The sequence below is a fragment of the Ambystoma mexicanum genome, chromosome 6p (assembly GCF_040938575.1).
Source record: "Ambystoma mexicanum isolate Mex_15411 chromosome 6p, UKY_AmexF1_1, whole genome shotgun sequence".
Lineage (NCBI taxonomy): Eukaryota > Metazoa > Chordata > Amphibia > Caudata > Ambystomatidae > Ambystoma > Ambystoma mexicanum.
The window spans coordinates 654,978,481-655,004,050 of record NC_090935.1 but is presented as its reverse complement, the minus strand read 5'-3'; the positions used below and the strand labels follow the sequence as shown (position 1 = coordinate 655,004,050).

Here is a 25,570-nt window from a genome sequence, read left to right as displayed (position 1 = left end):
GTAAACAAATCAACCCAGTTGATTACACTCCTTCCACTATTGTTACATACATGCTCCACCTGCTGGATGCAGGACTGGTTTTTAACTCACTGAAAGTACACCTGGCAGCCCTGTCGGCATACACCACTTCACATAACAAGGTCTCGTGGTGGAAAGTACCAGTAGTTAAAGCCTTCATGGAAGGAGTAAAGAGACTTCACCCTCCTATTTCAAACCCACCACCAGGGTGGGACCTTAATGTGGTGCTATCTAAGCTCACGGGCCCCCCTTTCGAGCCCATGCATAAAAGCAGTCTCAAACACCTGACTTATAAAACGGCCTTCTTAGTAGCTATTACTTATATAAGAAGGGTCAGTGAAATTCAGGCTCTGTCAGTGCAGGATCCCTTCTTTTCTGTCCATAAAGACAAACTGGTTTTACGCACACACCCTAGGTTCTCACCTAAGTTTATATCTAAATTCCATGTAAACCAGTCCATCGAGCTTCTGGCTTTCTTCCAGGACCCTCAAAGCTCGGCTGAGGTGAAACTACACACCCTAGATGTGCGTAGGGCGGTCCTCTACTATTTAAATAAAACCAGACTGCTAAGGAAAACAGATCAGCTGTTTGTCTCCGTAGCTACAGGCAGAGAGGGGATCGCGTCTCTAAAGGTGCCATCTCGAAGTGGATTATTAACTGTATCCAGCTGTGTTACCCTCTGAAAAGACTCTGCCTTTCACGCCAAGAGCCCACTCTACAAGAGGCATTGGGGCCACTCTGGCTTTCATTGCAAATGTACCCCTTGACACCATTTGCAAAGCAGCTACTTGGAGCTCTATTCACACTTTTACTCAGCACTACTGCATTGACACCCATTCCAAGGCAGATACACAAGTGGGTCAAGCGGTTCTAAGACACTTATTTGCACCTGACCCTTCTCACATCCCACCTCCTTCAGGTACTGCTCGCTAATCTATGCACAACATGTGATCTAAGCAGATTCCAAAAGCCTCAGAAGGGATACATTACTCACCGTAATGGTATTTCTGATGCTTGTATCTGCTTAGATTCACATGCGACCCACCCTACCTCCCCTCTGAGAGAAGGCGCATGGTTGCTTGTAGTCTTATCTTATCTATCTTCTAGGATCATCTGTACTCACGCTACTCCTCATGCTTCCTCATGTCAGAAAAAATACAATCTGAGGATCCTAGAAGCTTGAGGGATCTTGGGTACAGTGGACGTCACACTAGGGATAGTATTACTGGCACGCCCTGTGTCGACGCCCATTTTCGAGTTTCGAAAAACAAACTGTAATACTCCGCAGCTTCCACTAGATGTCGGCCTATGCACAGCATGTGAATCTAAGCAGATACAAGCATCAGAAATACGATTACGGTGAGTAAATGTATCCCATATATATCTATCTCACAACAGCAAAAAGGTTAGCAGAGAAACTGCAAAATTGTTAAAAGAACAAACGTCAATTTCAAATGATGCAGGTTATGTGATGCTGAAACTGAAGATCTTATGCATTTCTTATTTTTCTCCCCAGTTTACAAGTCAATCCGGCCGAAAAATAACATTGATGTTACACAATTTTAACTTTAGACATTGCAGCGCAGCTATGTTTTTATTTTACCGGTTAATACCCCAGTGGTGGCTTGAACTTAGCTGCAATGTACCTTGAGTCTCAGTAAATCTTTAATGAATTTGATACTTGCTTTATGACCTTATTAAATCATTGTGTATTGCTCGTAGTGTTAGGTCCATGAATGACCAGTCTACTCGGTCAAAGGCCTTGATGGCATCTAGAGTGAGTAAGGCCATTTCCTGGTGGTCCCCTGTTGATATTTCCACCAAGTTCAGGGCTCGACGGATGTTGTCTCTGGTGCTTCTCCCGGTGATGAAGCCCGTCTGGTCTGCGTTAATGAGCTTGGGGAGAGACCTCGCTAGCCATTTTGCTAGCACTTTATTATAGTGTTAGGGAGAATTTTTTTTCACCTGGTAAGAGTGTGAGCCTTTTTCCACTCTTACATGTGTTTTTCTGTGTGTGTTTTCACTTTTTGTGTGATCTTGAGCACTGGAGCCTCACCTACTCCATGGCCTCATATTTTCATGTGTTACACAGCACCTTCAATGCAGTGACATAGGGTTGTCTTTGAGACTTCCCACCGACTCCATTTTCTGGGGCCGACTACTGTCCCCCAGAAAAGTGCTAAAGCTGCCATTAAATTTACTTTAGTCACTTCAAACCACAGACCCAGTACACCCCATCTTACATGGAGTATTGTAAAGGGTTAACTCTTATCCCTTTTTGTCTGTGCCTCTTGAAGCATTGTTTCGCTCCCTTTACATTAAGACTTGGCTGCTGGCAGTGGTATCTACCCTAACTTTTGTACTGCGATTATCTTATATAAACGTGGTAATGTTTTAGGCTATTATATTAGCCTCAAAGATAAACCCGCTTGACCAAATACACTTTATTTTGGTTCCGGCTGGGTTTATTCGCCATTTCTTTTTAAAGTATTTCTCGTGTTTTCCTCTGCGTGCCAAACCGGGTATGACTCCTGTGTTTGCTGTCTTTTCGCGGGCTTCTGCACAGAAGCCCTCCTTACGGCACCTGAAAGTCTAGGTAGGCAGGATGTGAGGGAGGGATCTTCGGACCCCTGCCATGGGTTCCCTTGGCAACCCAAGTCGCACTAATGTTTGATTGGCTGAGGGGACTGTCCTTTCCAGGACAGCCACCCTGCTCTGTGATTGACAGCCAGGCTGTATGAATGGGGGTAAACTGCATAATAAGCAGGTCTCTGGGACTGGAAAGGCAGTCGCCACTGGAATGAAAGAACCAAGGAGGAACTGGCAGAAGAGGACCCCTACAATGACAACTGCCCGGTGAAGCCCTGCTGCAGGTCCGAATTTTCAGAATCCGACGACAGAGAAGATCCTCCAGGAAACTTCTTCCCTTGAGCTGGTGGGACCAACCAGTTCACCCAAACTGCAAGCCAGGGCCCCTCCTCTGGTCGAATTCGCTGTACAGAGCTACAGTGGGCCGGATAGCCAGGAATGTCGGACCCTGCTTGGGTTTTAAGGAGCGCACCTTTTATTTGTTGCTTTGCTCTGCTGCTGGTTGCTTCCCTGGGTAGTGCAGGACCTTGCAGTCTTCCTACTTCTTGTCAGTCCGACCGTCGCTTCAGGAACTACCAGGAACGTCTGCCTTAGCTACAGCTCCCTCTCCGTATTAAGGTACTGTGCAAATCTGGTTGTCCGTTTCGTTCAACCACGGTGAAAGTGTTTGAAATCTTTCTCCAATCCGAGGGCTTGTCCTTCTCTTCTCTTTGAACTAACTTTTGTATCAACCAACCTCTTCAGGAAACCGTGCCGCGAACATTACCGCAAACTAATCTGAACTGTGTGATCTTGAGCAAAAGACTTTTGACCCATTGACTTTGGCCCTAAACCTTTTCTACCTGATTCTAACTCTGTAGTTCCTCTTGTTCAATTGCCCTGAGTACTTACCTGTTGGTGTGATTTAATTTCTATTAACTTTGTCTTTCCCTCCCTTTTAAATTGCAGAAGTGCCATTTTGCTCCCACTTCATTTTGTGAGCTTAACCTGTCTGGAATTTAAGGGAAGTGGTGTGGTGTATTAAGAGTGTGATTTTTTTTTTTTTTAACTGCTTAGAATAGTGAAATGTTATACAACTGAAGAGTCAAATAAATCTATTTTCTTTTACTTGGAAAACTTTGAGTTAGTGTTTGCCTGAATCATAGTAATTTCTGTCCTTTGTGTAACTATTTGATACTCCTCACTTACTCTTGAGATAAGTCTGGCTGCTCCGCTACTACTACCACTTTAACTGTGTAGTACAGGCTTATACCAAAGGTGAAATTGTACTGTCACTTGTAGTCTTAATTGTGTGTGGTGTTCCCAAAGGGTACTGCATATAATTCTGCCTAACATATAGATGTTAGCGTCTATGTTAAGGAGCGAGATAGGCCTGTGTGAGGCACAGTCTCTCTGGTCCTTTCCTGGTTTAAGCAACATAATGGTGGTTGATTCCTGCATCGATGGGGTCACAGATCCTGTGTCTTGGAATGAGTTCAGGAGCTCCGTTAGGGGGCCCGTGAGGAGGGGACCCATCTAGGCCCGGGGCTCTGGGTTTTAGGGCTTTTATTACTTGTTCTTCTTCCTCCCTTGAGATGGGGAGCTCCATGGCTTTTTTTTTATCCGTCTCTGGGATGTGTGGGAGGGCAGCCTCCGTGAGGTATTGTTCCTGTAGCTTTGGTTCCCAGGGGGTAGCCGTCATGGTGTTGAGTAGGTGTGTGGAAGCCAGCTGGAGTTTAGTGTCTTCAGTGTATTGGGTGATCTCCCTATGGTCTTTAAGGCCGGTTATCCGGTTTTGGCTGCAAGTTTTCACTAGTTTCCTGGCTAGGAATTTATTGGCTTTGTTGCCGTGCACGTAGTAACTTTGTTTTGTTTGGGCTAGAGATTGAGCGGTCTGTTCCGCGTAGTGAGCTTCCAGATTGTTGCGGGCGATGCACAATGCTCGGGCGGCTTTCGGGGACAGTCCATTTTTGTGGTTCCTTTCTGCTATGACTGTCTTTCTCTAGTTGTTCCAGCAAGACTGCTCTGGGCTTTTTGTATGCGGATGTGTGCGCTATTATTTCTCCTCTGACCATCGCCTTCATCGGTTCCCATCTCGTGGCTATCGAGGAGGGGCCAGTCGGGTTTTCCTTGCAGTAGTGCCGGATGGCTGTGGCCAGGGCGTCCCGGAGGGCCATGCCGTGGAAGATCGGGTCGTAGAGGGACCATTGTGGTCTCTGTGGAGGCTCCGGATTATGAATGCGGGCTGTCAGGCTTACTGGAGCATGATCTAATAGCACTCTAGTGTGTACTACATCTGTGAATGAGAGGAGTTGCGGGCTGCCTAGCAGGAGGTCTATGCTGTAGGAGGTGCGATGCACGTGGGAGAAAAAAGAATAGTCTTTAGCGGTTGGCGATGGGACCCTCCAGGTGTCTACTTCCAGGGTGTTGAAAAGGTGCCGAAGGATCATGGCTGTTTTAGAGACTTTTGCCGTGTAGGTTCCGGATTTGTCCATCAAGGGAGTCTGGGACACTGTTGCAATCTCCTCTGATCACAGTTTGACCCTGCAGCAAGGGCAACAGGTCTGCCTTAAGCTGTGCGAAGAATCTATCCTGGTTTTCCTTGGGGGTGTATATTGCGGCCAAAGTGTGTAGTTGGCCGAACAGGTTCTCTTTTACTGCCAGATAGTGGCCATCTGGGCTTTGTAAAGTTTCTAGTTCCGTGAATGGGATTCCTTTAGCTATTAAGATTGCTGTGCCTCCTTTTTATGGCACCGCTCAATGGCAAGTATTGCTTCGGGAAGGAACTGTCTTGTAGGCGTGGAAAATCTGTTTAGCTTAGGTGTGTTTCTTGGAGAAAGACCACTGAGCTCTGCAGGTCATTCAGGCGTCTGGGGATGGCTTTCCGTTTGCTGGGGGAATTGAGGCCTTTAATGTTCAGGGTCACGAATCAAAGTTTTTGATGTGGTGGTAAATCCTCCTGTGGGGGCGCCCTCACTGTCTGGGTGAGGGGAGATCAGCGGCTGCTCAGTGTCATTTGTCATTAGGGGCTTCCGGTGTGGCACTTAGCCGACGCAACCAGGGTTTAACTTTTGTAAACTGGTTATGCATCTCACCGTAGAACAATCAACCAAATGATAAACCAGAACAAAGTTCCAACTGGGCCTAGGGGCCCTTGGGCCAATGAGTCTTCTCTCTCATGACTGGGGTGAACCGTGGGAGGTCCAAGCATCGCTGTGGCTTGTTAGCGGGATAGGCTGGGCCGAGGCCCCAGTAGGCAGGTTGTTTGGGAAGTCTATCAGGGGTGTTTCGGGGAATTTACGTTTTTCTCTTTCTTCGTAAGCCGTGTCCATGCGTTTTGCTTGGGTCTCGATGCTTCTCCTCCCTCTTCGAAGGAAGACTGGCTCCACAAATCTTCATCGGGGGTAGACGGTTCTCCCCCCTATGATGCCTTCCGCCTCCTCGAGAGAACTGATCACGCGGGAATGGCCTTCGAAAGTGAACTGCAGGGCGGGTGGGAAGATCCAACGGTATCGTGACTTTCCGATCTTGGAGGAAGTCTGTGAGCGGTTTGAGGGCCCTATGCTTCTGGACTGTCGATGGTGCCAGATCCTGGTACACTTGAAGCACTGTTCCTTGAAAGGTTAGCTCTCCTTGTGATCGGCTGGCCTCCATGATTACTTGTTTACTTGAGTAGAAGTGAATCCGGGTGATGACGTCTGGTGGTTCTGTTGTGGTGCTGCCACTGCGGCTTTGCAGTCTGTGGGTCTGGTCCAGTAGGAGCATCGCTTTGTCACGGTCCGGAATAAGGGCCTGAAGGAAGTCACCTATGAAGGGTTTTAGGGCTTGGTCTGAGATTGAGCCAGGGACCCCCCCCTAATGCGTACATTGTTCCTGCGGACCCTGTTTTCCAGATCCTCCTGCTTTCATGCCATTTCCTTGTGTTTTCCTGGAGTTTAGCCAAAACCAAATCAAGGTAGCAATGGAGAGCAGTTAAGGCTTATTCTCGGGTGAGTGAAAGTGGGTTCAGAACCCTCAACGAGTCCACACAGTATGGCACACAAGAATTCAATTTAAACGGCAAGTATAAAAGTTATTTATAGGCCTTCTGGACACTCTGAAAAATGAATCTAACTGTAGTTTTAGTTTTGCACAATACTCTAATACAAATTACATACACTATAGGTTGAAATATGCATTAAAGGGACTTTTTCAGCAAGCAGTTAAGTAGAATAAATGCAATAAATGTTGGAACCAGTTCAGCCCTTAACTCCCTAACTGAAGCAGTCCAAACCCTAAGAAAATATCATAGAAGCCACAATATTTTTCCCCTGAAGGGAGTCTCTGTAGGTTGCAATTCATGTGTTTGTGATAGTTCAAAAGGTTATCCAACAATACTTATTAGAGTTAAGTAAATGTGTTCATATATTTCTGGTTACTCTACCCAGGTTCGATGACCAAAAGGTGAGTGGAGTGGAAAAAAAGAGATGAAGGTACTTATTCCGAATGTTATCCCATGGAGGACGGGTGGGTGCGGGTGGGCAGATACATTGCGTATACTTACCCAACCTGACTCCGCTTCTCCCACGGTCATTGTGGAACGTCTGGGGCTAGCTGGGTGCTCGATCTTCCACCATTGCTTGCGCCATTGCTTTTGGTGAGTGATACTTTCGAGGATTACAACTGTTGCAGACATCCTCCGGTCACGTCATGGGGTAGGCGATGGTCTCTGCACACGTGGTGACAGACATCCTTCCAGTTACGGTCACAGACGCTGCTCCAGGACAGGCTCTCTTGATGCTGGTAAGCTGGAATTTGAGGAGAAGGTGACTTGGGGCATGAGCTGGGGACCACAGAAGTTCTGGGCTTAAACACGGACGACAACGCTTCTTGGCAAAGTAGCCCACAAGAGAGCTGGTCAGTTTACCCTATAGTCCAGGGACACCTACGAAGGCTCAGAAGGGCAGGATCCTGGACAAAGGTTTGAGACTAGTTGATCCCACTAGTCCAAGGGTTGAAGCACCACTCAAGGTCTTCTGAGATCAGGTAAACACACAGGGCTTCACCGGGCTAGACACATGAGGGATGCTGAGCCACTCCAGAAGTCTTCCGATTTCAGCAGGATGTGCTTCTTCAAGGGATTCTTGGCTCAGATTATCTAAAGAAATGGCTGTAGAGGTCCTCTTCTTATACAAAATCCGTCCAATCAGGAGGTAACTACTGGTTTCACATTTTCCCCACACCTAGACTTTCGGGCAGCAAGGAGTGGGACTCGCCGACCAAGACATCACTGATCTCGCAAAAACAGCAGCTTTCCCGGACAAGTGCCTGACCTTATAAGGGATTTCCTGACCTGGCAAGACAGGAAGGCAGCTAAAAAACAATATGGTCAAAGAGCAAGGGAACAAATTGTGGCACAGCCATTTTGGGGTACTAGCCATATACAGTAAACACTAATGTACACTGCGGCAGGGCAGACGGAGTTGTCAGGCTCACGTTGGACATTTTTAACTCCTTTATTTAAATAAGAATAAAAATGCCTAATTCACACTATTACTATGGCAAAGTTCTCTACCTAACCAAACAAGCAAAGGGTGCTAGACTATCATCAAATGTCCAAAGATAAATGTCCTTAGTCCAAAACCTATTTCTATTTGACCCTAGCATTAAAATTAATAACTAAAGATTGCCAAAATCTATATCTTCTGGCACCATGCCAATTAGCCGTATGTCTTGGAGCTTTATTTCAGGCTTTTTCCACTTGCAACAATTCAGATTTTACCACTAACTGGAAACAAGTTAGGAGAAACTATTGATCCTGGTTCCCAGTGTCTTTCATGAGCTTCTGTAGTTCGTGCTGTATATTCATAGGTCGGCTATCCCAGAGCCTTCAAGACCTATCAATGTTCTTTCTGTCTTTCTGGATCTAGTCTTTTACATTCCCTCCTTTGTATATTAGGCCTTTAGACTCTTTATATTTATAGTTGCTGCTTTTTTGTTTGAGGTTTGTTATACCCTTAACAATGGTATGACACCACCAGTCCTGGGGCCTCTCTACTGGGTTCCCCTTCCTTTGTCTTTGATATTTGAGATTAATACTTGAACTTAACTCAGAGCAGTTTTCAAGGTCTCTTAGTAATGGCTTCCACTGTTCCTCCACAATTATGTTTGGTAACTTTCTCGCTCTTTTCCCCGTATACACATAAGTGCTTTCTCAACAATCTGCAGTTCCTCTGAATTAGTATGTGGTCCTGGGTTGCCTCCCCCTTCGATGTTACATCCTGGTACCTTCAATTCTGTTGTTTGGATTTTCTCGGCTTGGTATCAGCACTGGTCGCTTTCCTCGATTCCCTGTCTCCTCTTTCTCAACTCCACTGCGGACTCACTCTCAGGGTCTCGCAGTGTCTGTAAATGGCTGCTGATGGGAGGTTTTTTTTCATCCCGTCCTCTCCGGTTTCAGCTTTGTTGATCGGCCCCACCACAGCTTTTCCGTGGTCACACCATCACAAAGGAGGGTCTCCAGTATGCAGTCCTGACAGCGGTTTCCCCACTGTCACCTGTGCTGGGTCTCCAGTGTCTTCCCCTGGCATTCTTTCCTTCGCGTGCTGCAGTGCGCTCCTCGGCTCCACACTGCTCCGCCCCTCCAAGAGGTTGCTACGTCAGAGGTCTTACCTTGCGTATTGCTCTCTTCTCGATCGGTTCCCCCCTGTTAAATTCAAGTTCACGTTCAAAGGGGCGTTCGGTTTTCCTTCAGGTGTCGTATTGGATCCAGCATTACCCCCAAACAAAAAGAAGGCACATTACTTGTGATTGAAGGCAATCCAACAAAGACAGATTGTGTTACTTGCATAGGGAGTTCCTTGTGGGAATGAGTCTGTCCACTAGAGATGAGTCACTCCCACTGAGTTCCCACTTGCCCAGACCCTTAGAGAGGGTCTTGTGTAGTCGGCTCACCTCCCTAGTCTCAAGGGGGGGGGTCTCCCCACTGGGGAGAATGGGTGAATAATCTTGATTCGTCACAGCACACTAAAGAGTATGCCAATATTGTGAAAAGGTATCTGCTACCACCAGCTTGTCTTTAGAACCATATACAAGTATCCCTATTGCACTGCACTGTAAGGTGCTATGTCAAAAAGTACAAGAATTAAAAAGAGAAACCTAGTTTCCCAGTACTGATAGTTATCTGTTTCCCCCATAAGAACAAGTAAAAGGCAAGGCAAGAGAAGCTGAAAGTTAAAAAAACAAAACAAAACGGAGCGGACGTTTGGGGGTCCATAGGAACTATGGAGGGAAAGTTGAAAAAGAGACATCATCCCTAACAGTTGTGACCAAGATTGTTTGTAGGAGTAAATAATAAACTTGTTACACATGCTTCATGGGTATACAACTCCTTTAACGGGTCAGAGCAGCTGGCATGAGCATACATTCTATGTGGAATGAACAGCATAGTTATTAAATTGATGGCATAAAATATCTGTGAACTTAACTACCAAAATACCTGTAAAATATTACCTTATGCATGAAGTCCGTGTTGTATGTCTCCAGGAAACACAACAATGAAGTAACATTGCACAAAATTGGTGTTCACACAAGTATTTCTCACGTGACTCCAACTATGCTCATGATACAGCTGTTAGAATGCATGCCTAATTGCATTTTGTAACTACACATATAGATAGGGTAGGTTTGTTCTGGTTGACACTGCTATTCAGGGCCATAGGCTTCAAATACTCAATATGTATGCAGAGAATATATTGTGAAAATTTAGCTGGGTTGTTTAAGGTCGCCCTGAATGTGACAACCTGGTAGGTGGGGGATTGCAATAAAGTTTGAGACGCAGCCAAGATAGATCGAAAGGAATAAGAGACTCCTAGCCCAAGCGATACGTACTGTTAAAAGCTTGGTAACGTTCTAATACCTCATTGACATATGAAGGATGATGCATCCTGTGACAGAGAATATTCACCTTGTTTGGAGGCGCTCAACTCTTCAGCAAGAATTGATTATATCTTTCTGATAAGGCAGTTGACACCTTGGTTGATGGCATGTAAAAATCTACTAAGAACTGTAGGGAGTCCACGTAGGAGACGTGCAAGAAGACCTGGTTCAACAAGTTTTGTTAAAGAAAAGAAGGCTTCAACTATCCCTAGAGCTATTATGATGGGTTTTCCCATCATAATAATAAAAAAAACTCATTAGACTCTTGGCTGCCACAAGGGCCTCTGCCCTTAACACATAATAAAAAGTAGGTCTATAGTGTCTAAAAATCATGTGTCTTAATATTGCGGATAAACAGTGATGGCAAGGCTTCCCATAAGCAGTGCAGAAGAACAATACATGAAGTAAATCCTCTCTTAGCCTTGTAGATCAAACCTACTACATTGTCCTGCTCAGTGCCTCTCCACTTTGCAGTAACCCCATTTAGGTTAATAGCATTAAAACCCACTTGAGTAATCTATACTGTCATATAACTTCTCCAGCATTGTATCATTCATAGATCCACATACTCAAGAATATTCCTCATTGCCTGGTTGGGAATCTAAAACTGCTTGGCACTTATATAGCCTGTTACTGTCACTTTGGGTCATACTGCCCCAGCTAATGACAGTCCCTCTTAGCTGCACCCCTGGTGGCCATCTTCAGAATTTTACCCAACGTTAATGTGTTGGGAGCCCTCTTTGTTTCGCTCCTTGAAATTTCAACTTTTGTCCTATTTTTTAGATGCTTGTTTTCCGTTGTTTATTCATCTTCACTAACTTTAGTGACTACTAGTGACAGGGTGAACCTGTTCCTGGTGAAGATCCATTGATGGATCTTCAAGCCATATGAGGCCCTCTTCTTGAGTTTGAGGCCTTCATCATGCTGTGATGGCCTCTTCAAGGCCTGCTCCAAGTGTCTCCTCAAGAATGGTTTTTTGTCGACGGCCACAATGAAAAATGCTTGTATTGCTTGCACCCGGATCACGATATGAACATCTGTTCCATTTGCCAGTCTTTTTCATTGAAAACTCAAAAGGATCATCATTGAAGGTTGGTGACTTGGCTAGAGGCGGGTTTCGGAGCCTCTGACAAGGCCTCGGTTCATAGTCGCACCTCTGCCAGGGTCAGCAGGCCTTGGGAACAAACTCCCTATTCCAAGAGATTGAGGTCGCATGAGGAACCTTTCCTGGGGAAGAAACCTAAAACGGGATTTAAGTTGCACACTTTCACTGCTGTCCTGTTGGCTGCAGCGCCGACCACTCCGACTCCATTCTCGTCTGCTTTGTCCACTACTACAACCACGTCCACGAATAGATCGGACCTCGTCTCACTTTTTGGAGAAATGACACCCTTCGACGTCCACGACGATGACCCCGTTGATGAGCCACAAACACAAATCATCGACACCAACGACCTTGCCGACGACGGAGGCGTTGACGACCTCGATGATGGTCCGCAGGCCGAAATCGACCACCTCATCGTCAACAGTCGCACCATCTACGGTCGCTTTGTCAACCGGTTAGTCTACATCTTCAGCTACAACTGCTTCCCCCAGGATTGCTTTACCTCCCAGACAGGCTTCAGCACCGTTGACATCTCTGGCACCGTTGACAACTCGGCAAGCCCCAGTACTTGCTTCATTTCCTAGAGATGCGTGTGTGGACAGGGATATGCCTTCAGCACTGTCGCTACGGCCCACGAAGGCCAAGTCACTCTTTACCCTAGTTCATACTGTGTCGACACCAGCAGGGCCAACTGTTATGTTATGATAACAAAACCTATAACGCGCACATGCACCCAAGGGCATCATGGCGTGAGGAAAAAATGCAACAGAGCTAACTATGCTGATGAAGTTATAGCCTAAAATAGGCACGTTTTTAGGAGTCAATGAAAATGAAGGGCAACAAGTAGTTTGTTCCATCATTTAGCTGCAGAGCCTGAAATGGCTCGACTGCCAACCCTAGAAAGGCGGAATCTAGGCATGACAATGCATTTTCCAAGCTGAGAGACCGATTAGGAATGTAGGGCTGAACTTTATCTTGCAAGTAATCTGTATTCCTGCCGATAAAATGTTCTATGGACCAAACCTAAGGATTTGACTGTAATCCTTTTGGCCACTGGGAGCCAATGAAGGGTGTGAAGCACAGATGCGATCCATAGGGGATGGAGGTAGCCACCCCTTGCAGCCAAGTTTTGAAGAAGCTGTAACCGATGTATAAGCCCAAGCGGTTGGGCCAAAAACAAGGCATTCCAATAGTCAATTCAGCTGTTCAATAGCGAAGCGACCACTAGGGGGTGCAAATGGATAGGTAAAAAAGGCAGCACTCTACAAAGCATACTCAGTATGAAGTGACCCATTTTACACACTGCACTCACCTGGGTGGTTATGGAGCGTGAAGCAAAGAGAGACTCCCAGGTTTTTTACCACTGTCAATGGATTGGTAGATCACCTACAGCTCTGGGCCAGAAGAATGGGGTCAGGTGGGAAAACCACCACCAGAATCTGTCATGTCCCCTTTAAGCTTCAGCCAGTTGTCGCTCACCCAGCCCCTTGCGGCTACCAGTCACTTACACAACTTCAAAGACACCTCAGCCGGGCAAGATCTAAGTGAACCAGGATCTGGGTATCATCCACGTAGGAATATCACCAGAAGCCATGGGAGCGGATGAGCCAAACCAGCGGCTGAACGTATGTTAAATAACATTGGGGACAAGGCGGAGCCCTGTGGAATACCACAAGAAAGTGAACAGGCTGAAGAGCCAAAAGGGAGGACAGAAAGAGAAAGGGATGACAGAAAGAGATTGACCCCTATCAGTCAGAACAGATGAAAACCATGCCAGGACTGGGCCGGAGAGGCCTGCTAAAGCCATGCGAGACAGCAGGATGGAGTGATATTCAGTGTTGAACGCCGCTGAGAGATCTAATAGTATCAGGGCTCCCACTGCACCTAGATTGACCAGCATGGCAAGATCGTCAACTACCGATACCAGCACACATTCCGTTCCACGTCCAGGCCAGAAACTTGACAGAAAGGGGTCAAAGAAAAGATTCAAGAAAGGAAGAGAGAAGTGGAGAGACCAAAAATTCCAACAACTTCAGGAGAAATGGGAGAAGAGAAATGAGACGATAGTTAACCAGAACAGAAGCGTCCATTGACAGCTTTTTGAGAAGAGGGATGACAGTGACTTGTTTAAGTTTTTTAGGAATGGAATCTAATTGACAAGACAGATTAACTTCCACAATAGCCCAGAGGAATAATAGCGGGCATGGTGTCCTTAAGTACCTTAAGAAAAACAGGGTCAGAAGGGGATGCTGACTTAAGTTGATTTACCACCTTAGGGGTAAGTCAAGATAGCAACATTTCAGAAGAACAGCCTCTGGAGGCTTTCTTCTCTGATCAGGAGGCAGGTCCTGGAAGACCTGCAACAAATTATTCCACTGCCTCATCAGCAAGTTCAAACAGCTGAGCCAATCCAAACAACTGTTCCACCCACTGGTGTGCCTTCAGTTCCCTTGGGAATACCACCGACACCAATTTCACAGGCATCCAGGGACGTGTCTCTGGATGTCCTGTCTACATTACGCATGTTGGTTACGGAACTACAGAATAGTCTACTTCCCTATGTATGGGGCCCCTCGACAAGGAGGGTAAGCAGTTGGACACGTTTGGCAATCAGGTTGGTACCCCCACTGCCACTACAATTACAGTGGCCAATTCTTTGGTGATCCTCTCCCGGTACAGCAGACTTGTGGTACAAGATGGGTGCCATTTTAGAATTCCTCCCGGATGACAAAGAGGGATGAGGCTCTAGTGCCCTTACACGAAGGGGAGGCTGCTTCGGATCACGCCATTACTGTTGCACTGGTCATAGTGGTCACAGGACTTTGTCAGATGGGTAACGGAACAATACTGAAATGCCAGGGATGGTTGAAGGCCACCAGTTGTCGTCCAGAGGTGCAGTCCAAGGTTGTAGACATGCCCTTTGATGGATTCTACCTCTTTTATAAGATGGTAGACGAGACACTCCAAGCCATCTAGTCTGACAGGGGATACTGCACGCTCCTTGTACACCCTACAACAGCAAAGGCAGCCCTTTCATTCCGGTAGGGGCCGTTTCTCCACAACTTCCAAAGACTACCGGCCCTCCTGCCACCAGCTGTCTCGCACTAATTCGTAGGAGGCGTCCAGGGGGAGGCCACAGGCATACAGGGGGACTCTGCAGCAACGCAGAGCTTCTACAAGGATGCAAACTCACAAGCAGGTCTAACGAGCACCAGAATCCATGCTCCTGCTTCAGCACACCAGTGGGAGGCCGGTTGTTGCAGTTTGTTGATCAGTGGCGCAACAACTCCACTGACAAATGGGTGTTCAACATCATTCAGCAGGGTCACACCCTTGTATTTCTGGGCAAATGCCCTTCCATTCCACCAATAAAGGAAAAGGAATAACATCTGTCCTTTGTTTTACAGGAAGTTTGGTCCCTGCTAAAAACAAAAAGGGGGCTATAGAAGCCATGCCATTGCATCTCTGGCGTGTACTCTGATACGTTCCGGTCAGAAATAAGTTCTGCATGGCCACGTTACAACACGTTTCCGACCAGCTAGAACAGGGAGACTTCCTCTCCTCTCCTTAAAGGATGCCCACTTCCACAGTGTTAGGGAGAATTCTCTGTTTAGGCTGAATTTCCTAACCTAGTGAGTCCCCCAGCAGCTTTGCTGGATTTCTGGAGTTTGTTTTTTTCTCCTGCCAAGAGTGAGTCTCTCTTTTTCACATTCTTGGACATGATTTGAGGGGTTCCTTTGATTGTTAATGTGTTTAATGGGCTATGGGGTCTTTTACTCCATAGGGTCTCTTGTGTTTTTACTATGTGTTACACCGCACCCTCCATGCAGTGACACAGGGGTGTCATAGTGACACCCCACCATAGACTCCATACCCTGGGACTGACTGTCTCCCAGGGCATGTAAAGTCACCATTGGCTTTACTAGTCCCAAATTATGAACAGAAACCAGTACAAACCATCATATTGTGGTCGTACTGGTCGGGGCAATTCGATTGCCCCGGGGTCTGTTAGTCGAGGGGGCACGTCTCCATCCCCCCTGATCGAGTTTTGGCTGGTGGCAGTGGATACTACTTTTTATATTTGACCGCGAATATATCTCTATGGGATTTTCCCATTGTTCGAGGCTACCAACTTTAATTATTTAATTCTCATAGCCTCGAACATACCGCCGGTTTATTCATTTAATATTAATTCGCCGGTTGGTATTTTTTGCCAGGACTCGATTCTAAAATGGCGTTTGTGTTCTCTTCTGTGACTCCAACCCAAGTCGAGCCCTTTGTTCCACGTTTTGGCGGGCTTCTCCACAGAAGCCTTCAAAAGTGGTGCCACTCTGTCTGGGTACCACAGGGGGTGTGGGAGGGGGTTTAGGCACCCTGGACTGAGTTACCTTGGTAAGCTCACCACTTAGCATGTTTGATTGACAGCTAGGCTGAGTGAATGGGGGTGTTGTGCATAAAAGCAGGGCTTTTGGCACTGGAATTTCAGAAGTCGCCACAGGACCTGAGAATTCGACGAGGGAGAAGCTGAGCCTACCTGCTACGACGACACCACCGGTGGAGTCCTGCGGAACCGACTCACCACTTCCCGACGACAGAGAAGATCTCCCGGCTGGAGAGTCTTCTTCCCCTGACTGGTGGGCACAACCAGTTTACCTTCTTTTCCTCGCATCCCAGGATGTCTTGTGGTCGAATTGCCCGTGCCAAGCACCGCGGCAACTGGATAGCCACTTACCACTGGACCGCGAATAAAAGGACCGCTCCTTTTAACTGAGAACTACGCGACTGGTTTCTTCCCTGGCAGTGCAACTGACTCCTGTCTTCCTCTCCGACGAGATCCTCTCTTCCCCCGGACGAAGCACCGACTTGCATCCGCTGCCAGGAACAACTTCCCCCGCTGGAGTATTATTCTAAAGATTGCCACAAGGTAATAATAATCCCTTAACCTTCTGGACTGGGCTGGCGCCTTGACCATCTAACTGGTCCCTTTCTTTTGGTCCAACTCTTTCTCAACCTTTTTGAAACTTTTGTGCACTTTTCAACCGTGTGACCTTGGACACATTTCGTTCTGATCCTCTTAAAGTGGATCCGGCTTTCTGACTCTAACTTCACGGTTTTATTCTTCCTTCCTCTCTTGCTGTGTTGGGATCTGTTTCAATTTATACTCTGCCTTTCTCTCCCTTTTAAACCGAATTATTAGAGTGCCATCTGCGTTAAGCGCTCACGGCTGTCTGAAAATAAGTGGGGCTTTACTTAAGACTTGTCTATTCTTTTAAGGGAGTGTATATCTTTTAGTGACTGTGTTTTTGAACTGCTTAATATTAGTGCCTGTGTGTTTTATTAGATGTGGTTTTAAATAAATAATTATATCTCTTTTGCACCAAGCTCTGGTCAGTGTTTGCTTGTTCTACTGTGTTCTTTTTGACCTATTGTGAATACTCTGTATACTGCCTAACTCTTCTTGAGGGAAGTCTGACTGCTCAGCCACAGCTACCAAGTGAATCTGTGTGGTACAGACTGCTACCAAGTGGGTTTACTGCCAAACACCTGTAGTCCTAAATCTTTTGCAGTGGTCCCAGAGGGAACTGCACAGGTTTCTGCCTAACACACATTCCCATACATCGCAAGCACAGGCACTTCCTTTGCTTCATGGTGCAAGGAAAGCATTGCCAGTTCAAGGCTCTACCTATTGGCCTAAAATTAGCACCGAGAGTCTTCACAAAATGCTTAGCTCCGGTGGCTGCCTATCTCCACCACGCAGGTATTTCCGTCTACCCCTACCTAGACAACTGGCTAATACGTGCCCCCTCATGACAGCTAGCCCTGGAGAGCACACCACCAATGCCTCACTTCTCTGGGATTCTCCATCAACTTTCCGAAATCATGCCTATTGCCGTCTTGGAAAGCTCTGTTCCTAAGTTCACGACTCAACACACTGTCATGTCTGGCTACATCCTCAGAGGAGAAGGTCAGCGCCATACTCCACAAAATCCAGCAGCTGGTCATACGACGGTTGACGACTGTCCACTCCATTAAGAGTCTGTTAGGATTGATGTTTTCCTGCAGCCCCTTGGTTTCCTCACTGCAGACTGCATAGGTGTCTGGCATTCCGCGGAACTCTCCATTGATGTAATCGCACCTCGCACAGGGTGCTCCCTTTTGCCAACCGGCACATCAGGCCACAGTAACAACTGATGCCCCCTGGAAGGTTGGGGGCCTGTGGCAGTCGGAAGAAAAGACACTACACATAAATCTCTTGGAGCTCTGTGCGAAGTTCTGGGCCCTCAAGTCCTTCAAGCCCCAACTTCAGGACAAGGTGGTTCACATTTTCACCGACAACACAACCCCCATGTTCTAGATCAGGAAGAAGGGCGGGATCCGCTCTTCCACACTTTCCAAGGATGTGGAAATGGGCAATATCAAAGATAATGTTTCTCATTCCGTTTAATCTGGTAGGGATCCATAATGCCATAGCAGATTACCTCAGCAGGGAGCTACGATCCTGCCAGGAATGGGAGCTTCATCAGAGCCAAGTTCTTCTTCTCTTCTCAAAGTGGGGTCACCCACAGATCGACTTGCTCGCCACAGTGGCCAACTCCAAGTGCCCCCAGTTTGCCAGCTGATCTCCTCAAACGAGGGCCTGGTCCTCTATGCATTCCCTCCAATTCCGCTTCTACTACGAATGCTAAATACACTTAAACTGTGTCACTGCAAGATGATCTTCATTGCTCAGGCATGATCCTGTCGGATTTGGTACTCCGACCTGCTCCATCTGTTGGTGGCCCCTTGCGTCAAATTACCTTCTCTACCAGCCCTTCTCTCCAGAGATAGAGGCTCTGTTTTGCACCACTGCCCACCCTTCCTGAAGTTGACTGCCTGGCTCCCACAACCCTAGAATCTGAACAGTTGGCATAACCTTTAGGATGCAGAAATATTCTGGCAAAGGCTAGAGCTCCATCTACTCTATCCTGCTACAAGCAAAAGGAAAAGCGCTTTACTGTATGTTATAATTCCCAAAAGCTCGACCCTCTTTGCATCAAGGCTAATCAAAACCTACCATATCTTTAGTCATTGGCAAAGGCAGGGCTCGCACACGCATCCATTAAAGTCCATCTTGCTGCTATCTCTCGTTATACTTGTGCAGCAGAAAAGCCTCCCCTGTAGTCTCACAGACTGGTTAAGGAGTTCAAGGGTCTGTTCCGAGCATTCCCTCCAGTGAAAGCCCCAGCGCCAGCATTGGAGCTTATTGTGGTTCTCTACAAGTTAATGGGTCCTCCATTTGAGCCCATCCAGCGGGCGCCGTTAAAGATTCTATCACGGAATACTGCTTTTCTGGTGGCTATTACATCGGCTAGACATGTTGGTGAAGCTCTCTCCTTCAAGCCTCCATACTTGACTTTTCCCCAATCCAGGGTGGTGCTATGCAATCATCCCTCCTTCATTCCAAAAGTTCCATCCACTTGTCACCTAAATGAGCTACTGGTCTGCTCTTATTCCTTAGCTCTCCCGCCTTTCCTGCGCAGAGGCATTGCACTTGCTGGACGTTGCGCATGCTTTAAAGTTGTTAATCGCACGCACAAAAGACTTGCGTAGAACGTCACAACTTTTTGTGACATTTGAACCTGTTGAAAGAGAAAATACTATGTCGAAGGCTTCCATTTCTAGGTGGCTATCTTGCTGCATCTCACACTGTCATCGGCTTGCAAATAGGCCTCTGCCAGGTAGACTGAGGGCACATTCCACCAGGGACGTGGTTTCTACTACGGCGTTCCTTTCTGATGTTCCCCTGCTTGACATCTGCAGAGCGGCTACATTGGAGGTCTAGCCACACCTTCAGGAGATTTTACTGTATCGACAGGGATTCCCGGGAGGAGTTCTGTGTCAGCCAAGCATTGCTTTGCATAAAGGTTAGTTTCCATTGCTTTTGTAGAGCCCTACCACCTCCCATTGGTTGTGTATATGCACTGCTGTGTAATCTTATTCATGAGTATTTGAATCCATGAAAGATCCAATGCTGGAGAAGGAACAAGTTACTTGTAACTCTTGTTCTCCAGCATTTGTATCTTTCATGGATTCAAAAGTGACCCTCCCTCCTACCCTTCTATGGCTGTCTTCTTGGTTCCCACTGCCACATTATGTGCGCTTATAAATCTGAAGATGGCCACCAGAGGACAGATGTCATGGCCTGGGGCAGTAGGACCCAAAGTGACAGCAAAAGGCTATATAAGTGCTAAGAAATGTTTAAGCTTTAAAGCAAAACTACTTTAACATTACTGAGGATTCCCAGCCTGGTGACGGGTAATATTCATGAGCATTGGAATCCATGAAAGATACCCATGCTGGTGAATAAGAATTACAGGTAAGTAACTTGTTCCTTATTTGGCCGTTGTGGGTAGTCGAGGAGACGGCCGTCAAGCAGGATGACATGCAATCTGTTTGTAGTTTTCATGAGTTGGTGTTGCTCTTGGTCTTTGATGCGCTTGGCTAATAGATCCAAAGTAACCTTTTTGGCCACCAATCTTGTTATGCTTCTCATACTATTAAAATAGCAAGCAAATTTGACCGCTTGTAAAGCTTGTTTTATAAAGGCCAGCAATGGAAACTTCAAAGTGTTTCTTTCTGCGTTAAGAATATTGATAAGAATTTGTAAAGTCAAAATTGCCTTATCGTTATTCCACACTTCGAACGGAAGCCGAATTGGTTCTTTTGGTAAATTACCCTCCAGGTATGTAATATTCATCATGGACTGCATAGTTCTATGCAAATAAAAGTAGTCCTAAAATTGATTTTATCAAGGCTTTTGTCAGTAATTAGTGATGAAATGTTACCACATACCCGAATAAATGCTCAATAGTGTGCCACTGCCTTTGGTTTAGTTCTGTACACTGGAAGCATCATTGGAATGGGTTGTGCTTTATGATCTTTTGCAAACCCCTTGGTAGTCCCTGTACCCTTTTGCATCCTAACTGCCAGTCCATCATTGTGTGCCTTCCCATTGTGCCCATTAGAAAAAGAGATTCCCAGGTACTCCTAAGCAGCCACTCTTTCCAATTGTTTCCCAGCTATCCAGAAAGATGTTAGTTTTTACTTCTTGGATTTGCCCTCAGGGATACAAATTATAATGGCAGACTTGGAGACGTGTGTCTGTAGGTCTATGCTGCTCATGAATTTTGCTAGGCATCTGAGTTTCTGGAGATAGCGTAGGGGTTCTCGCTAACAGAGCAGTATCGTCGGCGTATGCCAAGACAGGGATGTGTGTTGAGTTAAAATATGGAACGTCAACGGAAGAGTCATTTAGATGGTCTGTAAGCCCATTGATATATAGAGGAAAAAGTAAGTGAGCTAACACACATCCCTGGCTCACGCCAAACTCAATTGAAAACCAAGGGGTACAGTGTCAGTCACTACCCAAGCGGACACAGTCGTCCTATAATGTGACTAAGATCATCTACAGGGGTGTTGCTACGTCTGGAAAAGATCTGGGGCTATACTAGCAGGTCTTTTGGTTGTACCCCCTGAGCTTTTTATCTGGGGCTACAATCAAGAGACCCGGGGCTATAGCACCTTTAGCGTCCCACACCCCCCCGAGCAACGCCTCAGATCATCTGGACCATTCATTTGAATGAGATGCTGCCAAAACTTCATTCGATTGACCTTATCGAAAGTAAAGCTCCATTCCTTGAATGCCAGATAGATTGTCTCAAATGCCATTCACGTCCAGAAAGAATCAATCAGGTAAAGGTTCAAGACTTTATTTGTTGGTCCCCATGCCTTCTCTGAACCTGAGCTGGTTTTTCATTAATATTTCTTCTTTGTCCATCCTCACTTGTAGCCAGGACAGCTCTGCCAAAAGTATTAAATTGACCAAGTAGGGAGATGGGTCTATATGTCTTTGGATTCTCTGTTACCCTTCTTGAACACTGGTACCATTTACATGCATGCCCAGTAGTCTACGAAGCAGCCCACTTCAAGCATGGAATTATGTGAGTTAGCACTTGGGCATAGTATTGTGACTCCTTGTTGCTTTCTTTTTGCATTCATTCTCTTACTGAACCTGGCTGGGTCTTTTATCCTCCTCTGGGCTTCTATGCCTTTTAGCCCGGTGTGGGCTATCTGGCCTTTCAGGCTGTCTGGATACTTTTTGGCTTTCACCTCTCAGGTCATCTGATTCTTATATAGGATTAACCCCTTGTGGAATATTCCCTGGTTCAGCCCCTTGTGGTCTATTCGGCCTGTGGTAGTTTGGTTCTTGTATTACGTTCACCCTGTCATGGGGTTTTCTCTTATTCGGCCCCTTATGGGCTGGTTTGGTGCCTAACCGCCCTCCTCCGACTTATGCCGATCAGACGCAACCTTTTTTTTTAAGGGCAATGGAGCGTGGAATTCCTTGACCCTTGGCTGCAGTTGGGTGACTGAATTTAACAGAAGACTAGCGTTCAGGGGATTTCCCTTGTGGTTGCCTTAGAAATTTGAGAGCCTCTGAGTAGGCATGGGAGATTTGAATAGCTCCCTGCAGTGAGCGTTGATGCTGTTATATCAAAGCTCTCAGTGTGGGGGTGGCAGAGGGAGTTGGAGTAGGGCATTGATAAATTGCACTTAAGTTAGCACCTCTAGGCTGTCTCCCTTGCCACTGATTTATTAGATTTTGCATCCTCCTGGTTATTTCAATTGGGGTCTCATTCGCAAGCAACTGGGTGATATATGACCTATATCAGTTCATATGAAAAAAAGCCTCAAACATCCCTTCATCTATGTTTATTGGTTTCCTTAACTTCAAAGAAAACAGACTGGTGTTTGTCAGGATGTCTCAGAAAAATTCCATACTCGTCCAAACCTAGTCTATCCTATGCTCTTTCCCTACGACTAATAAACTAAACAATATAAACTTTGCCTAAGTTAGGTTGCTCCTACTCTACTTGGCTTCTGGTGGCTGGTTTCTGATCCCCACCAAATTGCCTCTTTCTCTCAGGCTCCGGGCCTTCAATGCAGTTCAGAATTGGGTCCTTTGGGTCTTTTATCTTCCTCAAGAAGGTTGATTTGGGGCCCTGTGATGAATCTGGACTATTTGTCCCTTTTCCCCAGAGAGGAGCCATCTCCTGTGAGGCTAGGGAGGTGAGCCTGCTACGCAAGACCCTCCCAGGGGTCTGGGAAAGTGCAACTGCACTGGGAGTGACTCCCATCTAAGGGAATAGGACTTGTATTTGTATGAGGAACTCCGATCAAGAATACATTGTCTGCATATATGGGAATCGAAATGGCTGATTTTACTTCTGTTTTGGATCCAACTAATAGTGACATAACTTCTGGGGGTGCTGTGGAGCAGCAGATTGTAATGGCTGCTTCGCTGTGAGGCTCCGAGCCAAGGCAGCAGATTTGGACAAGGATCGTCTGTTTGGAGTGTGCAGTTCGATAAATAATTTGAGGCTTGCTGTAGAGAACGGTGTGCGGTGCACAGCGAGATACATTTCATCACCTGATGGGACGGTTATCTGTGTACCCCTTGGCTTCGGCCTGCACACATCACTCTGGTGGTTGTGTCGCAGGCAGCATCAGTTGCAGAGGATCCTGAGCGACAGAGAGGATGGATGCAATACCCCTTATCCTTGTGACTGGGCTCCCTTGGGCCACACGCTTGGCTGCCGACGTCCCACGTGTGGAGGGGGCTAGAGAGCGTGCACCGTCATCTGGCCCACGGAGTTGTGACACAGGAATTATACAAGTACTAGCTCACAGCGTTTGACTGCACAGGCATTGCGCCTCCCTGTGCTGTTTTGAGTTGCAAGTTGGAGCGTGTGTGCCCTCGGCAGGGAGGAGACCCTCTGGGAGGCACAGCAACGCTGAACCGGCTGTGCAATGAGGGGCTGGAGCTTTTTATTGTGTGGCTTTTTCCAGCATATGGCCCTGGACGGCTCCAGAGAGCATATATATTTGCAGTCGCTGTTTGGGGTGCTTTGGATAACCCACTTGAACACTCCTTGGAACTGTGGCTCAAAGTGGGCTGCTGTTGGCGAGGTTTATACCGAGTCGGTGCTCCCTTGCCAGTAAAAGGATTGAGAGAGAAGTGCCACGCAGCATGGGAGTATAGTACATGGGGGGGGGGGGGGGGTTTGGTTAGGGTGCTAAACCATCCATCAGTTTGGTGTTCTGGGCAGCGGTCACACAGCACCTGGGCCTGCAATAAAGGCCGCAGGTGGCTGGGGGGTTATGGGGGTGCGTTGAATGGCAGTATGGATACATTTGCTAAATCCACCCATAAGCAACCCAGGGTAGCCTGCAGCAGGCTGAGATCTCACCAGCAGTACCGGTGACGCTGGCTCCATCAGATTTGCAACAGATGCTCGAGTCCATGCAAAAAGGCTTTGCTGCAGTTCATGAGAAACTTGATGATATTACAGTAAATGTAACCACAGTTCGGGCACAGCTAGCCAAAGAAGTCTTGCACATAAACGAAGCTGAAGAGAGGATTGGCATGACGGAAGGCAGGGTAAATGACCTGCAAACAACTGTCAACACACTAGTGAAAGAAATTAAATATGTGAAGTACAAGTGTGACGATCTGGAATCTCGTTTGCGCTGGATACATTTCAGCATTGTGGAAGTCCCGGAGGAAGCGCTAAAAGGCAACATAGAGCAGGCAGTAGAGACTCTTCTAAGGCAGCTGTTGGGTAATCCACTGTTGTCCCAATGTTTGCAGTTGAGCACGCACATACGGCGCTTGCTCCAAAACCAGGTCCATCATTGTGAAAATCTTGAGCTACAGGGACGGGACGGGAGGTGGGGGGGAGGGGGGAATCTACTGCTTCGGCTGGTGCATGAGAAGCAGGAATTGCGACTGGATTTGCAAGTGATTTGTGTGTTCCCCAACTTTTCTGTACCTATGCAGTAGGAGAGACGACAATTCAGGGGGTGAAGAAGTTGCTGCGTGCCCGCAATTTGATTACAATTCGCAATACGGCATGCTAGATCAATCTAGGGTACGCACCCAGTTCAATGGGAAACTTAATTGTTTTTAAAAATTTTTTTTTATAAATGTTCCGATCGAAGCAGTGAAGTTATAGAGGCCGGAACTGGCTGCCAAGTCTGGAACTCATGATACGTGAATGAGTCAGTATGCTGTTAATTATGTATTTGTCAGCGTTTCTTAGTAAATAATGTTAACAAAAATTTCTAATTTTTAATAAAAGTATATGTAGGGGAAGCAGTAAGGGATTAAAAAGGGTGTGGCATTTGGGGGAGGTTTATAAAGCAGAGAAAACAGGGGGCTTGGGAGGGGACGCTGGGGGGAAGAACCCCCAAAATAATTTTAAAAAAATTGAAATGTTTTCATAATTTTTATGTTACTGAAAAAGTTTCACTGTTTTTCTTGTCGTTATTAAGACATGTAACCTGGTAACTGTGGATATGTGTATGTGTACTTAACGATTCTAAACAGTACTTATGTGTTTATGAAGGCTGCCTTGGTCGGAAATAGTTTTCCCTGTTGCAGATGCAAATGTTAAGGTTGAGTTAGCGCTGGGATGTTTGAACTGCTGTTTGGAGGGGGCAGTGGGGGGGGGGGTCATGGGGAAACAGTTAAACAATCTTGGCGAGCTGCTTTGACAAATGTAAGCACGTGGTGCATGTGTGGCTTATGGTGTTCATTTTTCTGCTGCAACAGGATGGGGTCACATGATGCTCTGCTCCAATCAAACTCTTTAGCTGAAATGTAAAAGGATTTTGCAATTAAGGCCAGGGAAGCGATGGGTCAGGCTGGGCAGATGGGTGGGCGGGGGCAATATTTAGCTATTCTAGGAGATGCATACACGAAACAGCTGCAGAGGATAGCGCTGCACTGGGTAGCGCATAGGTATTGCACCTCGTACTCCACCAGAGGCGTCTTGACGGTGATGCATAAATCGCTACAGTTCACTTGCGTTAAATCAATAGCTGATGCTTCTGTGAGGTTGGTGTTGGTGCATGGTTATT

At 46.6% G+C, this 25,570-nt stretch overlaps 1 protein-coding gene across 5 annotated transcripts in view; it reads left to right on the top strand.

Annotated features, from left to right (window-relative positions):
* Nucleotides 1-25,570, top strand: part of BDP1 (BDP1 general transcription factor IIIB subunit) — a 2,223,165-nt gene that overhangs the window by 1,036,151 nt on the left and 1,161,444 nt on the right. The window lies entirely within an intron of this gene.